Below are 16357 nucleotides of genomic sequence, written 5' to 3'. Positions count from 1 at the left end.
CAGGCTTTTCACTGAGGTACACAATGAGAGGACAGATGACCATGATCAAATTGAAAGGAGGAAAATTATTTTTCTGTATAAGGATAAATACACATTGGAACAGTTTGTCCAGAGTGTGCTTGATGACTCTATTCTTGGAGGTTTTCAAGACCCAATGGGACCAAGCCATGAGAAAGCTGTTCTGAATTCTTCTGACCTTGATTTGAGCAAGAGACTGCACTGAAGACCTTCTGTCAGGGTCCGACTGGATAAAAACCCAGTGTCGAACCTATTTCGTTCGTGATCCCCAGAGTGAAATTAAGACGCAAGTGAGGTCAAGTACTGCAATCGGTCAGCTTGTTTATTATAAAAAGACAATTATTATAAAAAAGGAAATTTTTAAATAAAAAAAGATAGCGATAGAACAGATTGGAAAAAGGATAGATAGAAATTAAGCAAGCATTCAGAGTGCAGAGAGATAGTTACCACCGTGGATCCAACGGTGTCCCGAGGGTCCGTAGTCATCGTCCTCGGTGGTGGGAGTCCTCCAGGGTCCGTAGTTGGCATCGGAGGAGAGTGTCCTCCATGGCGATTACCTTTTTTCCCCTTTTATTATGTGTTGGGGGAAGTATCTCTGTTCTTAATGTCACTTACTGCATGTTCCTGGTGGGCCAGTTTCGGCAGTCTTGCAGCCAGCTCTTCAACTGCACATGTCTGTAGTAATCCTTGAGATAATGGGCAGCAATTCCTCACACCAATCCTTGAGATAATGGACAGTGGGGTCTTAACTCCTCCTACCCATCTCTCAGACAATGGATGGTGGAGTCCCATCTCAGCTTCTCATAGCAATCTTTGAGACAATAGACGGTGGAGTCTGATTTCAGTTCAGTCTCTCACACCTTCCAAGAACTCCTCCAACAGGAATAATTTAATAGTTCTATGATTTACTGTAATTCCCAGGGGCCAAAAGATAGAACTGATTAATGAAGCAGTTTGACTACAACTCTTCATTTGTATACAAACTTACAGGTACTGTCACCTGTAGCTATAGCTGTGTTCTACTTTACATGTTGATTCTTAGAACGGTTATTTGAAGACATATAGTACTGAAAAAGCATGCTGTTGAAAAAGCAGGCTGAGAGCATGGCCTACTTATCCCCCATTTCCAGCAGAAATTGAACATCAAGAACTATTTGAGCTCTGGGTACGTTTGTCTGAAAACCTATGAATAACATTTTTGGAGCTATCTAGTCCTTCTCTTTGTCCTTCTGCACAATGATAAATTTCACTCAGTATTCATAGCAGTTGAAATTCAGTCACTTTAAAGTTCACAGAAGGCACTGCAAATAGAATTAGATTAAATTTAAAGAGCATTTGCAGATCCTTTTGGTTACTCTTCTTCAACTGTATGTAATATTGGGGGGGGGGATCAAAGAGAGGCTTACACTCAAACATCCAGACCTTGTGAATATGTTACATCCTGGCTGCATGTAAAGGACTAACTCAAGCTGTCCCAATTATTTACATTAAATACATTGAGTAAATCCTACTTAACTGATCAACATGAAGAGAAACAATTATTGTGGTAAACTATATATCCTCCCTAAGGAACAAATATTCAAAGCAAAAAGCTGCATTTCTGCTGTTTACCTAATGGGGTTCAGGATTAAAAGTATATTTCCTAAACACATCAAGTATAATAAATTACAAACTAGTAGTCTGACATGACAGCTTGCACTAGAGAGAACTACTTTTCTGTGAGCCAATGTCTCTAAGGCATAAAGTTAGAGATTGTTTTCTTTTCTTTTTAAAGAAAACCAAGGACATTTTTTCCCCATTTTTGTATCAGCGATAATCATCCCATTCTAAAGTACAGTGAGGAAAATAGCATGGGCTTAGATCAAACTTTTGCAAGATACCTTATACTGGTAAGTCCAACCAGTATACAATCAATTAAAAAAAAAATGGGAAGAAGCTACCATTCAAGTGGACATTTTACAATCACTATAAAATGCATGTTTGCTTTGCATAGTAAATTATAATAAATTACTTAATGCAAAGAAGCGTTCCAATAAATACTGAAGATGGAAAATGCTCCACTTAGGACTAGACTATTTCCAGTAAAGCACTGAAAGTAAAGTATGCCAATAAGTGGAACAAAGAAGTCTCCTTCAATAAATTAATAATCATATGAATTTACCTCATTATCGGTAAGCAGTTTGAGTAAGGTTCTGGGTTTTCCTTCAGTGTACTCCTAATAATATCGAGTAATTAAATTACAATAGGCCACAGCTATTAAAAAATGTGTGTCCCATTCACAGCTTAAAATCTACATATTTGTGAAATGCCACTTTTCAATGTAATGCCATTTGCAACAGGCCTTAAGTGCTCACAGGCATTTAAGTCTTGGATACAGTGATTTCAAAGACGCATCTAGTCATTGAAAGGAGATCAATGTTGTTATCATCTTGTATATCTTCTGATTTGGAAGTCATTCATGTCTGCTTTCTGAAAAAGCAGATGGTTTGGGGTATGCCAGCATCTCATCAGTTTAGGTTTACACCAGTCTGATGTTCGTATCTCTTCTAGGTGTGGACAGATTAGGTGAAGATATTCAACAAATGATGGGCTTCAAGCCAGGCCTCTACTGGAGACTGTTCTGGAAATTTGTTAGCCCTGCTTTTTTATTGGTAAATGCTGATAATTATTTCATCATGGAAAGAATGCCAGCATGCTACTTCTAGTACACATAATAGGTACCAGCAGCAAGATACCCATTGCTATGCTGGGTGTTGTCAGGATGAATAGAAGACATTCCCATCTAATTCTTTTTTCCCCACAGTGGCATTGGTTATATGTTGTATAATACATTTTGGTTGTGAAAGAGAAGCTAATTGTGGCTGTGGTCATCTTCTCTTCCTTCACTTTAGCAGGATTTGAAGAAAGCAGTTTTTCTTAGGGAATACTGAACACTTAAGCAGTGTCCTCCCTCCTGCCAGCATCTGTGTGTGTTAAACACAAATAATTCTGTTGGGAAAATAAACTAACCAAGGATAAGAGATGGTGTTAGCAAGAATTTATTTTTCACTGGAGGATACCAAGATCCCCAAATGGTAGAATGACACCTTAGAAAAACTAATATGCAACTAATTCCCACTAATTAGCTATGTGAAACACTGACGAGATATATTAAATATACCTTATAAGCTGTCTCATGCGAAAAACAAGTGCTTCACTACATCTGGGGGAAAAAAATAAATCCCACTGTGTGAATTAGGTTTCTTTGTGTAAAGGTTAGATTCAGAACATAACTACAGTTTTATATTGGGACCTTTTCCTATGCATATTTGTAAATCAAAAGATCAGGATGAATAATATGGAAATTTGACCTCGCTATGTGTGGGAGGTGAAGGCGACAGGGTCTGCATGATGAGCTTGAGCAACACTCTGAATACAAGCTCTGAGGCCTTGGGCTGATAAGCCATCAGATGGATGGGAGTTTTGAGGTAGGATTACTGCATGCTGTTTGAGTTTACATAGAAATTAGCTTTCTAGACAGCACCATAATTCTGAAAAATTATTTTTGATGCATGTAATTAATGCAATTGATGAGATTTATTTTTTCCTTATTAACAACAACAACAAAAAAAAAAAAAACAAAACAAACCCAAAAAACCCAACAAAAACCCCACACCACAAATTATGATATCTTCATATTCGGCTGTGAGGTATGGTCTTCACATGGCTCTATCTAAACAGAAGTCAGTCCAAAGTATGCTTTATCACTCTATACCGGAGTGTTGTAAACTGTTCTATGTACAAAGTTAATTTAGACCTCTCCTACCTTAGCATTTTAAGAGTCTCTAAACATATATCCACATGCTGGGAAGGTGGGATGCCCCCAAAGTAGCCCTGTGTTCAGGATGGCCTTTGTTCATTTAATGAGCATCCAAGCAAGGGCAGAAGAAATGCCTTACTGGGTGACAGCAGTAGATCCATTTAGCCCAGTATTTTGTCTTTAACAGCAGCCACTTCAGGTTTGACATTCTCTGTCAAATATGTAACTTCATCCTCTATTTCCTGGAATTATTTCAACATTCTCCAAAGGCTAGAATTAATGCAGATCTTTCGAGTTCATCACTAATATCAGAATGATTGAAGAAATTTAATATTCAAGGTAGACCAAGGTGTTTGAATAGATCTGGAAATCGAGAAAATTATGATACAGGCACTGCTTATGGTCTCATCTAGCCTGTTGCTTTTTTTTTTTTTTACTTCAGTAAAAGAACCAGAACACTAGACAGCAGCATCTTGCACTACATTGTTGTGGTTTGAGCCCAGCCAGTAACTCGGAACCACGCAGCCGCTCACTCACTCTCCCCCCTCTTCCTCCCCCCACTCCTGGAGGGATGGGGAGGAGAATCAAAAGAATGTAACTTCCACAGGTTGAGATAAGAACAGTCCAGTAACTAAGGTACCATACAAAACCACTACTGCTACCACCAATAATAATGATAAGGGAAATAACAAGGGGAGAGGATACAATTGTTCACCACCCACTGACCGATACCCAGCCCGACCCGAGCAGTGATCTGGGCCTTCCGGGTAACTCCCCCCGGTTTATATACTGGGCATGACGTGCCATAGTATGGAATACCCCTTTGGCTAGTTTGGGTCAGGTGTCCTGTCTGCTTCCTCCCAGCTTCCCCTCCTCCCTGGCAGAGCATGAGACTGAGAAAGTCCTTGGTCAGAATAAGCACTACTTAGCAACAACTAAAAACATCGGTGTTAGCAGCGTTTGAATGAACACTAGTTTGTGTCTAATGGCATCATTTATCATCCGAGAGGCATGAGGTAGTTGAGCATCTTATTCTGTGGAGAATTGAAGACATCGTTCTTCATCTCTGGGACAGATGTTGTATTATTTTGGGGGAGACTTCCTTTGGGCAGCATCTTGAACTTAAAGCCTAGATGTGCACTCACACAGTGTGTATTATCTTTCTTTCTCATTTGGGCTATTCCTGGTAATAAGATTCCTGCTTTCTTTGACTTGCCTATCATCTTCTGTGTAGATTGCAAGTTGTCTGTCTATAAAACCTCAGAACGAGATGGCAATAGTGCACTGGAGTTCTGAGCTATAAATACTACCCTAAACCTAAGAAGTTATTCAGAAATAGAAATAAAAATAATGTAGTGGGTAATTGCCTTGCAAGTTGGGATTAAAAATATAATCAAACCCTAACATACTGGGTAAAGCTGCTTGCACTCCCATGTTAATATAGCTTTGCTCCTATTTCAGAACAGAGTGGTGATGACATGTAACTTTTCCTGTGTGGGTTTTGCTATATGGATGGTGGTGATAGGGTGTGTCACAAGTGATGTGGGTTGGTAGCATTTCCAGTCATGAGTGAACCAAACAGTGCATAATGTGACAAACTATTAAAGCTCCATGTAAAAGAGCCCCCAAGAGTATCAAACTTGGTAATTATATCTATGCTAAGAAGCTTTTGAGCCATGCCAAGCCGGTGACTGAAGCAGGTGTATTATTGAAAAGTAAGCTTTATAACAATGAAAGATTCTCATGTAGTTTAGCAAACAATAAAAATGGGATTATCTATGAGGTTGGTGAGATGGCTTTTTTTGAAGCCCTCAACGTATTTTCACTGTCTGGCCTCTTGTGTAATTACAGAACTAGAACTGCCGCACTTGAAATTCCTTTATTATTAATATATATTTAATAACAGGATTTAAACATCAGCCATCAGCTGGGCCACTAAATATGACTTGCTTTATAATTAGAAGAAAGTATCCTTTGGGTTTAAACCTTGCTTAAATAAAAGCTACTGTTTGCCACAGAGACTCTTTAAGAAAAGGACAATATGTAATAAAGTATTGACTATGGTGGAGGAGAAGGGTGAATAAGGAGATAAATTTCCCTTCCGTTATTTTGAACAGAAAGCAGTGTTAAATGGAAAAGGCCAAAATCACTTAGGACTTTTAAACTGGGCTATTTTTAGAAAATGAAAGAAAACCTCAACAAAAATTGTTTTATAAATAAAAATGCCTCATCCTTTCAAAGAGGAATCACTACGTACATTTGAAAGACAAGATGAATTGAATGTATAGAGGCAAAAAAATTCAGAGGTAAGGTCTGGAGGTAAACTCTGGGCTTGGATTCATGAGAAGCTACTGCCTCTGAAAATTGCTGTAGATGTAGTGATAAATAAATACAAGAAGTAACTCAAAGCTACCAAATCCAGTGATCACTGGGAAGATACTACAGTGATTAGTGACCACAGAATAAGAACAGCACCCAAATTCAGTTTGTTCTGTATCTTCTACCTTGCATAATACTACCAGAGAGAAGAGCTGGAATAGGATTAGAGAGATGAGTATGCTAAAAATACCCTAGAATATCTAACACAATCCTAATATGTTTTGGTAGGTGACTCTAGGTTAAATTACAGTAATAGTATGTTTACAGCAGGAGAATAAATGTGGGAGAGGATGGAAACTATTTGATTATTGCCAAAGAGAAGTAACTGCTTGGCTGAAGAAGAAAGAGTTAAAGAAGAAACAAAGTACATTGTGTGATCAAGCAGAGCGAGCAAGCTGGTCAAAAGCAGGAGAACATAAAGATAAGGAATTGGTTATTTTGGGACTGATTGTGAAACGACAAAGAATGTTGAAAAAAAAGGAACTAACCATGATGTGCTAAAAATAGCTTTTGCTAGAATGGTATAAAAGCTAGAGCAATAGGCAATAAAGTGATTCACTGCATGAAGATCCTTTGAGTCCGTGCTGTACATACGCCACAAATAAAGCCAAAGTAGCTGAACCCAGGACAGTATCCACCCCTTATTCCATATGATTCACGTCATGCTCAGATCCGACATTTTTCAATATACCATCGCTTTTGTCTCATATATATATACATATACATACACAACCACACACACACAAAGAGAGAGATATCATTCCTTAGTCCATGGACCAATCCCCATAAAGATGCTGAATTCACCCAGTCCATGATTTCAGGCTCCATCTCTTGTAAAAGTCTTTCAGGGCAGGAGGGACGGTGTGGAGTGTTGGGTTGTTGCCTGCTGATGACACCGCCAAACTCGTCTGGTCGCTGCTGAGCTCGTCTGGTTTCGTCAAGATTCATTCTTTGTTGGGGTGATGATGGGAGGGAAGTCAGGGTCAGTCGATGGTGACCTGAAGATATCTAGCTGGTGGGCTATAAAAGTGTTATATAGCAGGCAACAGCATGCAACTGAGTTCATTGGCTGGTTTCCCCAAAATTAAATCCCCCTGAGGTACACATCGGACTTCCCCATCTTCCCACATTACCCACCAAGTATATCCAGGTCCCTGAGCAAAAGCAACCACACAAGTGGGTTTGCCTTTACCTGAAGCAGAAATAACCCAGAATGCCTTCCCCAAAAAATTCATGCGCAACACAGGAACTTTATCCCCCTCTACAGTACGTAAAAGTTCTGACTGGGCTGGGCCAGCCCTGTTGGCAGATCCCCTAGTGTTGACCAACCAGGTGGCTTTTGGTAAATGTGTATCCCAGTGTTTGAAAGTCCCACCACCCATTGCTCTCAGGGTAGTTTTTAACAGCCCATTGTACCGTTCGATTTTCCCAGAGGCTGGTGCATGGTAGGGGATGTGATATAGCCACTCAATGCCATGCTCTTTGGCCCAAGTGTCTATAAGCTTATTCTGGAAATGAGTCCCGTTGTCTGACTCAATTCTCTCTGGGGTGCCGTGTCACCACAAGACTTGTTTCTCAAGGCCCAGGATAGTGTTCCGGGCAGTGGCGTGGGACACAGCATATGTTTCCAGCCAGCCGGTGGTTGCTTCCACCATGGTAAGCACATGGCGCTTGCCTTGGCAGGTCAGTGGGAGTGTGATATAGTCAATCTGCCAGGCCTCCCCATACTTGTACTTCAGCCATCATCCTCCATACCAGAGAGGCTTTAACTGTTTGGCTTGCTTAATTGCAGCACATTTCGCATTCCTGAATAACCTGGGCAATAGTGTCCATTTTTAAGTCCACTCCTCGATCATGAGCCCATCTATATGTTGCATCTCTGTCTTAATGGCCTGAGGTGTCATGGGCCCACCGGGCTAAAAATAATTCACCCTTATGTTGCCAATTTACATCCATCTGAGCCACTTCAATCTTAGCAGCTTTATCTACTTCATGGTTGTTCTGGTGTTCCTCAGTGGCCTGACTCTTGGGTACATGAGCATCTACGTGGCGTACCTTCACCACCAGGTTCTGCACCCGAGCAGCGATATCTTGCCACAATGCAGCAGCCCAGATGGGTTTACTTCTGCGTTGCCAGTTGCTCTCCTTCCATTGCTGCAACCACCCCCACAGGGCATTTGCCACCATCCATGAGTCAGTATAGAGATAAAGTACTGGCCATTTTTCTCGTTCAGCAATGTCCAAGGCCAGCTGGATAGCTTTCACCTCTGCAAAGTGACTCGATTCACCCTCTCCTTCAGCAGTTTCTGCAACTTGTCCCAGGGGACTCCACACAGCTGCCTTCCAACTCTGATGCTTTCCCACAATATGGCAGGACCCATCAGTAAACAAGGCATATTGCTTTTCACTCTCTGACGGTTCATTATATGGTGGGGCCTCTTCAGCACGCGTCACCTCCTCTTCTGGTGACTTCCCAAAATCTTTGCCCTCTGGCCAGTCCATGATGACTTCTAGAATTCCTGGATGACTGGGATTTCCTATTCAAGCTCCTTGTGTAATTAGTGCAGCCCAATTACTCCATGTAGCATCGGTTGCATGATGTGTAGAGGAGACCCTGCCTTTGAACATCCAGCCCAGCACAGGCAACCGGGGTGCCAGGAGAAGCTCTGCTTCAGGGCCAATCTCTTCTGAAGCAGCTCGAACCCCTTCATAGGCTGCCAGTATCTCCTTTTCAGTGGGAGTATAGCTGGCCTCGGATCCTCTGTATCTCCGACTCCAAAAGCTGAGGGGTCGACCTCGAGTCTCCCCTGGAGCTTTCTTCCAGAGGCTCCAGGTAGGAACATTCTCCCCAGCTGCGGTATAGAGCACATTTCTCATATCTGGCCTTGGACTGGTCTAAGGGCTACTGCATGAACTATCTCCTGTTTAATTTGTTCAAAGGCTTGTTGTTGCTCAGGGCCCGATTTCAAATCATTATTGTTCCAGGTCACGTGATAGAGAGGGCTTACAGTCAGACTGTAATTTGGGATGTGCATTCTCCAGAACCCCACAACACCTAAGAAAGCTTGTGTTTCTTTCTCGTTAGTTGGTGGAGACATTGCTGTTATCTGGTTGATCACATCTGTGGGGATCTGGAGACATCCATCTTGCCATTTTATTCCCAGAAATTCTGTCATCTCCTGCACAGGTCCCTTGACCTTACTCCGTTTTATGGCAAAACCGGCCTTCAGCAGGATTTGGATGATCTTCCTCCCTTGCTCAAAATCTTCTTCCGCTATATTGCCCCACAAGATGATGTCATCAATGTATTGCAGGTGTTTTGGAGCTTGCCCCTGTTCCTGTGCCGTCTGGATCAATCCATGGCAGATGGTAGGGCTGTGTTTCCACCCCTGGGGCAGTCAATTCCAAGTGTACTGGATGCCCCTCCAAGTAAAAGCGAACTGTGGCCTGCACTCTGCTGCCAAATGCATTGAGAAAAATGCATTGGCAATATCACTTGTGGCATCCCACTTGGCTGCCTTTGACTCCAGTTCAGATTGAAGTTCCAGCATGTCTGGTACAGCAGCACTTAATGGTGGTGTGACATCATTCAGGCCGCAACAGTCTACTCTTAGTCTCCTCTCTCCATTAGACTTTTGCACTGGCCATATGGGGCTATTAAAGGGTGAGCGGGTCCTGCTGATCACTCCTTGGCTCTCCAGTCTGTGGATCAGCTTATGGATGGGAATCAGGGAGTCTCAGTTGTGTGATATTGCTGCCGGTGCTCTGTTGTGGTCGCGATTGGCACTTGTTCTTCGACCTTCAGCAACCCCACAACAGAAGGATCCTCTAAGAGACCAGGCATGGAATAATTACTGAGTATGATTTAGAAATTAAAGTTATATTTAAAAATGTAGCATTGCTCACACATAAAGGAAAAATGGACTTTCAGGGTAAGATGCAGCTGCACCTGGTATGCCAGTAATTCACTCCACAGCGGTTCCCGTGGCAACATTGCTTGACGGAGGATGGAGCAGAGTGGAGATTCTGCGGCCAAACTCTGTCCCAACACCAGCAGAGATGGGAACTAGGTGGTACTTAAAACTGATAAGCTGCATACTTGCTGCCCTGAGCCAACGGCCTGTCATCTTTTGACAAAATGCTGTCCTTTGTGTGAACTTTGCTTCATTATAATGCATTTTAATATGAAAACACACCTCCACCTCCAATGCTACCCACCTCCAAAGTGAGACCACCCCTCTTTGAGCATGCTCTTTGAATTTTTTGTGGCATATACCTTTAAAAGCGAAGCGAGGAAAATTTACGCTAATAATAACAAAGGTATGTATGACTAGAGTCACTCAAGCTCCACCTTGAAAGTGAAAAATAGTATAAAATGACCCAAAAAGTGGGGGGCATTAGGGAAGACATCATTGTGGACGAGCCAAGGAAGACCCCATCAGCAGACTACTCTCGACTCCCGGGACCGGTCGACGGGCTGGACCTTTCTTGCCCCCCATAGGGACGCCTTTGGGTAAGACTTGCACTGTATCCAGTGCTTCCCTGGGAAAATTAGGAATCTCTATATAGAGTTACTTTTTACTTTTATACTTTAAAGCCAGGCTGTATTATTCATAACTTTGTCACGCGGTTGCGTACCTTATTATTTGCACGTGCTTTTGCAGACAGTGTATTTATCACCGGCAATCCATAAGAACCTGTATCTGTTGCTTTAATAAACTGCACTGTTTAAGTAGCTAATCGTAAATCTCTCATTGAACGTGACCAGCTCCCTCAGTGTGGCCATGCTACTTCGTGAGCCCGATTAGACTGAAGGTGCAGTGACTATTAGTGCATCCGGAATCATGATTATTCAATATATTGAATGCGACCGGACTGATAGTGGTAAATTGGGGATCACTCAGAATCTAAGCCTAGCCACACCCAGCCCCTCTAATATCTGAGGATCAGCTGGAAAGCAAGGGGGTTTATTTTCTGCCAAATTATTTTACCTTTTCATGCAACAAACGTGCTGGGGCTTGGCCTACGCCTACAGAGCCCTGCTCAACACTATCCAGAACCTTCAAAGGGAAAAAAATGTCTCTGGATCAGATGGCAAAGCAACAGACAACGCAGCTACGCCAACTCCAAGCACAGCAGCTACATCAACCCCAGTGACAAGCACAACAGCTACTCAAACCCTGAGCACAACAGACAACGCAACTACTCCAACTTCAAATACAGCAGCTACACCAACCCCAGTGACAAACACAACAGCTACTCAAACCCTGACAGCAACAGTCAATGTGGCTACTCCAAGCACCGCAGCTACACCAACCCCACTGACAAGCACAGTAGGTACTCAAACCCTGAAAGCAACAGACAATGCAGCTGTTGGTGTTACTCAACCCCCAAGCACAACAGCTGTACCAACCCCAGCAACAGACACTGCAGCCGCTCCAACCCTAGCGGCAGACGCTGCAGCCACTCCAACCCTAGTGGCAGACACTGCAGCCACTCCAACCACAGTGACAAACACTGCAGCTAAACCAAATGGCCAGTTTGTGACAATGTCTGTTGCCCCTGTAAGGAAAAGCAAACGAGAGGCACAAAGAGCAACCCCTGTAGTGAAGTGGGTTGACTCCCAATCCTAGACCGCACCCACCATTGTGGTGGCTGCAAGTTGGGCAAGCCCTGACTCTACCTCTAGCTTCCGCTAGGGGTAGTCTAAATTCTCGGCTCAATCCCCTGGCGTTTTGGTGGAACATAGAATGAGCTTCCCTAGCCAATTGATGTTTTGACATGGGTGTATTTTGCTCCATCATTACTAATTCGTCTGCTCTGGCATTGCCCTCACCTAGACCAATATCCCATTTATGACTTCTAATATGAATAATAGCATAGGCATGTTCCCTAAGTTGTGCCGCTTTCCGTAGCTGCACAAGCAACTCAAAAAGCCTCTGATTTTGTATTTCCTTGATTGATGCATCTTCAATTCTCTGTACCACTCCTGCTACATATAAGGAATCGGTAACAATATTCAGCGGCTCTTTAAAGTTTATCATCGTCCATACTACAGCAAGGAGTTCCAGAGTCTGCAAAGTATCCCTTTCGTCTGCCGATAAGATCTTATGTTTCCAGCTGTCCTTCTCCTGCCATGTGACAGCAGCAGTTCTTGACCTTTTCCCAGCGTCTGTATATACGGTGAGGGCACCGGCGATGGGCGTATTTTCTTGTTTTGGTCGTGTCATCCATTGCCATTTCCCTAACCACTGCAGGGGGGCTGGGTTTAGCTTCCCTGTTTCTATAACACAGCTTGCTCCCAGCAGTGCTTCCTGTAACTCCGCGCTGTTGTTCAAGTACCACTGCAATGCGTCTTTTTTCATGGGCATTCTAATTGTCGTGGGCTCGGCACCCATCACTTGCAGGGTCCGCTCGCGGCCTCTCTTAACCAATTCTGCAAGCATTTCGATTTTTTGTGATAGGGTTTTGTTTTGTTGCAGCGTAGGCGAGATCCACTCCAATACCCATAGCTCCCCCGTTTTCCTTTTAAGCTGCATCAGGGCAGCTAATGGGTACTGTTCGCCACACCAAATCGTGAGATCGACGGGTAGCTCTGGGTCGCGACGTCGAACTTGGCCCGTTGTGACTCGATCCATTATCTGTTGCAAGATGTCTCGTTGGTGTGGTGTAATGTGCACTGGTACAGTTGGGTCGGTCCCTTTAAGCAATGGTCGCAAGTTGCTTAATAGTTCATTTGGTATTCCCACGATGGGTTTTAGCCACTGCAGGTCGCCGAGTAATTTTTGAGCATCATTTAATGTTTCGATCTGTGTTTGTAGCTGTAGTTTTTGCGGGGCAACTACTTGTTCAGACAGTGTCCAACCCAAGTATTTCCAGGGTGCTGTTCGTTGAATTTTTTCCGGGGCTATGACAAGGTGGAATTGTGCCAGTGTCCTTTGTTGTGAAAACGGAACGGGCTGGGCAAAGAGAATATCGTCCATGTAATGGTAGATAATTGTTTGTGGCCATTTTCTCCGTAGGGGCTGTAGAGCAGAGTCTACATAGAGTTGACACAACGTAGGACTGTTTCGCATCCCTTGTGGTAATACAGTCCATTCGAAGCGTTGATCAGGGCTCTCCCTATTCAAGGCGGGTAAGGTAAACGCAAATCGCCTCATATCTTTAGGGTGTAATGCAATAGTAAAGAAACAGTCTTTTAAGTCAATAATTAGTAATGGCCATTGTTCTGGAATCATTGCTGGATTGGGCAAACCAGGTTGCAAGGCACCCATTGGTTCCATTTGGTCGTTGACTGCACGAAGATCGTGGAGTAGGAGATATTTTCCTCATTTCTTTTTGATAATGAAAATGGGAGTATTCCATGGGCTTGTTGAAAGTTTTAAATGTCCTTGTTCAAATTGTTCCTTCACAAGCTCATGAGCATGTAAAAGACTTTCCCGTTTTAAGGGCCATTGCTTAACCCATACTGGTGCATCAGTTTTCCACGTAATGGGAATTGGGAAAGTCCATGCAATGGCCATTAACCCAAAGGGTGCTCATTTGTTAACACGATTCCTAGCTGGGCAAGTATGTCCCGACCGACTAAACATTGAACAGCAGGCGGTAATGGTACAATTGAAAAGACATTTTTCAATATTTTTCCATCAATAGTCACAGTCAGTACTGGCGACTTTCGTGCCAAGGTTAACCCTCCTACACCCGTTACTGTTGCCATGGCAGGTTGTAGAGGCCAAGCTTGAGGCCAACAGTCAGGGCTTATGATACTGACATCGGCCCCCGTGTCCAACAAGCCTTGAAGAGTCACCTTTTTACCCTGGAATTCTATGGTAAGATTGTGCCTTGGTCTGTCACTTAAATTCATCGTTAACAATGTGAGTCCCCCTGTGGAGCCAAACCCTTGCTCCCCTCGTTCGTGTTCCTGATGGGGGGACAAAGCTCTCGTTGTTTGCTCAAGCGGGATTAACTGGGCAATCCTTTGTCCTTTTGTGATTTGTATTGGGGGGAACGGGGTGTGTACCATAACTTGAATCTCTCCCGTGAAGTCTGCGTCAATAACTCCTGGTAAGACAAATAGTCCCATCATGGATGCTGATGAAAGGCCCAAAAGCAATGCTCCCATTACTCGTTCATTAATTATGATTGGTCCCCTGATCCCAGTGGGAACCTTCTCTGGTTTAGAAGATATCAACGTCATTGTTACTGCGGCTGCCACGTCCAGGCCGAGGCTCCCTGCTGTGGCGGGTTGCAGGTTGATGTGGCTGAGTGCTGGTTGGCGGCAGCTACTTGTGTCTGAGTGCGGCTGCTGCTGCGTTGCGACGCGCTGGCATTGGAGTTTCCCGACCACCGTCGGCACGCCGTAGTATTATGAGAGTCCGAGCGGCATTTTTGGCACCACAGTCCTGAGGCTTGACATTCTCGACGCATATGTCCTGCGCCTCCACAACGATAGCATTTGATTCGGCCACTAGGTGGAGCTCTAGGATTACTTATTGCAGAGGCTTGTAGGGGTGCAAGAGCAGCTAGTACCTGATTTTGACTTGCCTGTGCCTGTTCCTTCAGTCCTAGACCTAATTCTTTTATCGCCTCTACCAACATTGCCTGTGGCCCCACCGGGATGCTGGCTAGGCGGTCTAGAGCTTCTTCAATACTCCAGTCCGCGCCCATGGTGTTTAATACACTTCTGGTGGTGGCATTGCAGTTTTGAAGAGCACATTGCTTAAGCATCGTGCCTTTCATATAATCTGGAACCCCCGCTCGCTGGATAGCGCTAGCGATCTTATCAATAAAACTGCCAAATGTTTCGTCTCTACCCTGTTTTATCCCCATATAGGACGGAATCCCTGGGGGTTTTTTTTGTTTTTTTGTTTGTGTTTTTTTTTTTTTGTTTTGTTTTTTTTTTTTTTTTTTTTAAAGGGGTTTTTTTTTTTTTTTTTTTTTTTTTCTTTTTTTTTTTTTTTTTTGATCGTGGCCTGAAGTCCACCTCCCGCCAGCGGAGTGAAAACCACCGGACAAGCCAGCTCTTTTGCTGTGTCCATTGCCTCCCCATCCCCAAGCTCTAGGCATTCTTTTGCCAAAGCCGCCCACGCTTCCCTCCTCTCCTTTGCAATAGCCCTCGCTAGGTCACTTTCTGCCCCAGGGATAGGCTCATTGCTAATTGGAGATGGTGGTGGTGGCTCCTCCGGACACGGAGCGGGGGGGAAGTTGGCACATTCGCCACAGCCGCTGAAAAAGGGGGTTTGGGGAAAGGCATAGGGAGAGAATCTTCAGACCCTTCACCAGCCGGTGGCGGCAATACAACCGTGGACACAGCAGGGGGTAATGGGCAGTCTGACCAACCGGTATATCTCTTATTCTTCTCTTGAGCTGCCGTGGCGTGATGGGCTGCCCCTTTTTCTACCTGATACTGTAATAACTCATTATGCACCACCCTCCACAACTTTCCCAGCTTTTTCGCTGTCTTATCATCATCTAATACGGCCTCCCATAACTTATCGCCAAATTTTCGCCATTCCTCTAGCTCATGAACAGTATGTGGGTTCTGAAAACAACCCTTCGCATAACCATAGGTTAAAAGCCCAGGGAGCTCCTTTTGGAGGTCTATCCCTTTTATCTGTCGCTTTTTTAAAAAGCATGTAAATAAATCATATGCTGCTTGCCGTTCCATTTCTTTGTTACTCGTCAGCGCTGTTGCAGCCCCACAAGGTCTCGGCAGCACGTATCGGCCAGGCTCTCCGCTGAGATCACCCAGGGCACGGCACCGCTCTCTTCTCTTGTCGGTGCTTAGTTGCCGTCCTCGCTGCTAAAGGACCCGAGCTCACTCGCCGCTCCGCCGTGGTCGCCGATTATCACGTCGGGGTCGCCATTTGTCGGAGACGGCGGGAGAAATTGCAACACGACCACCCAGGGAATGATCAGCAAATCTCGTTTATTTCACCAACAGGCTGCGGTTATATAGACATGATAATAAGCCTCATACATAGTGCAAAAGCTAGCTCATCATTGGCTTACAGTCAAATGTCATCCCTGCCCATACCTCCTTGTTCCTGAAACTCTTGTGGTTATACAGACCCTGTTTTTAACACTTCTCCGGCCTTCAGCCAACTCCCCCGTTAGTCAAGGACACAGCGTCCTTGCTTTATATGTTTTTCTCACCCAGTT

The sequence above is a fragment of the Strigops habroptila genome, chromosome W (genome assembly GCF_004027225.2).
Source record: "Strigops habroptila isolate Jane chromosome W, bStrHab1.2.pri, whole genome shotgun sequence".
In the NCBI taxonomy this organism is placed as follows: Eukaryota; Metazoa; Chordata; class Aves; order Psittaciformes; family Psittacidae; genus Strigops; species Strigops habroptila.
Note: the sequence above shows the minus strand (reverse complement) of the source record.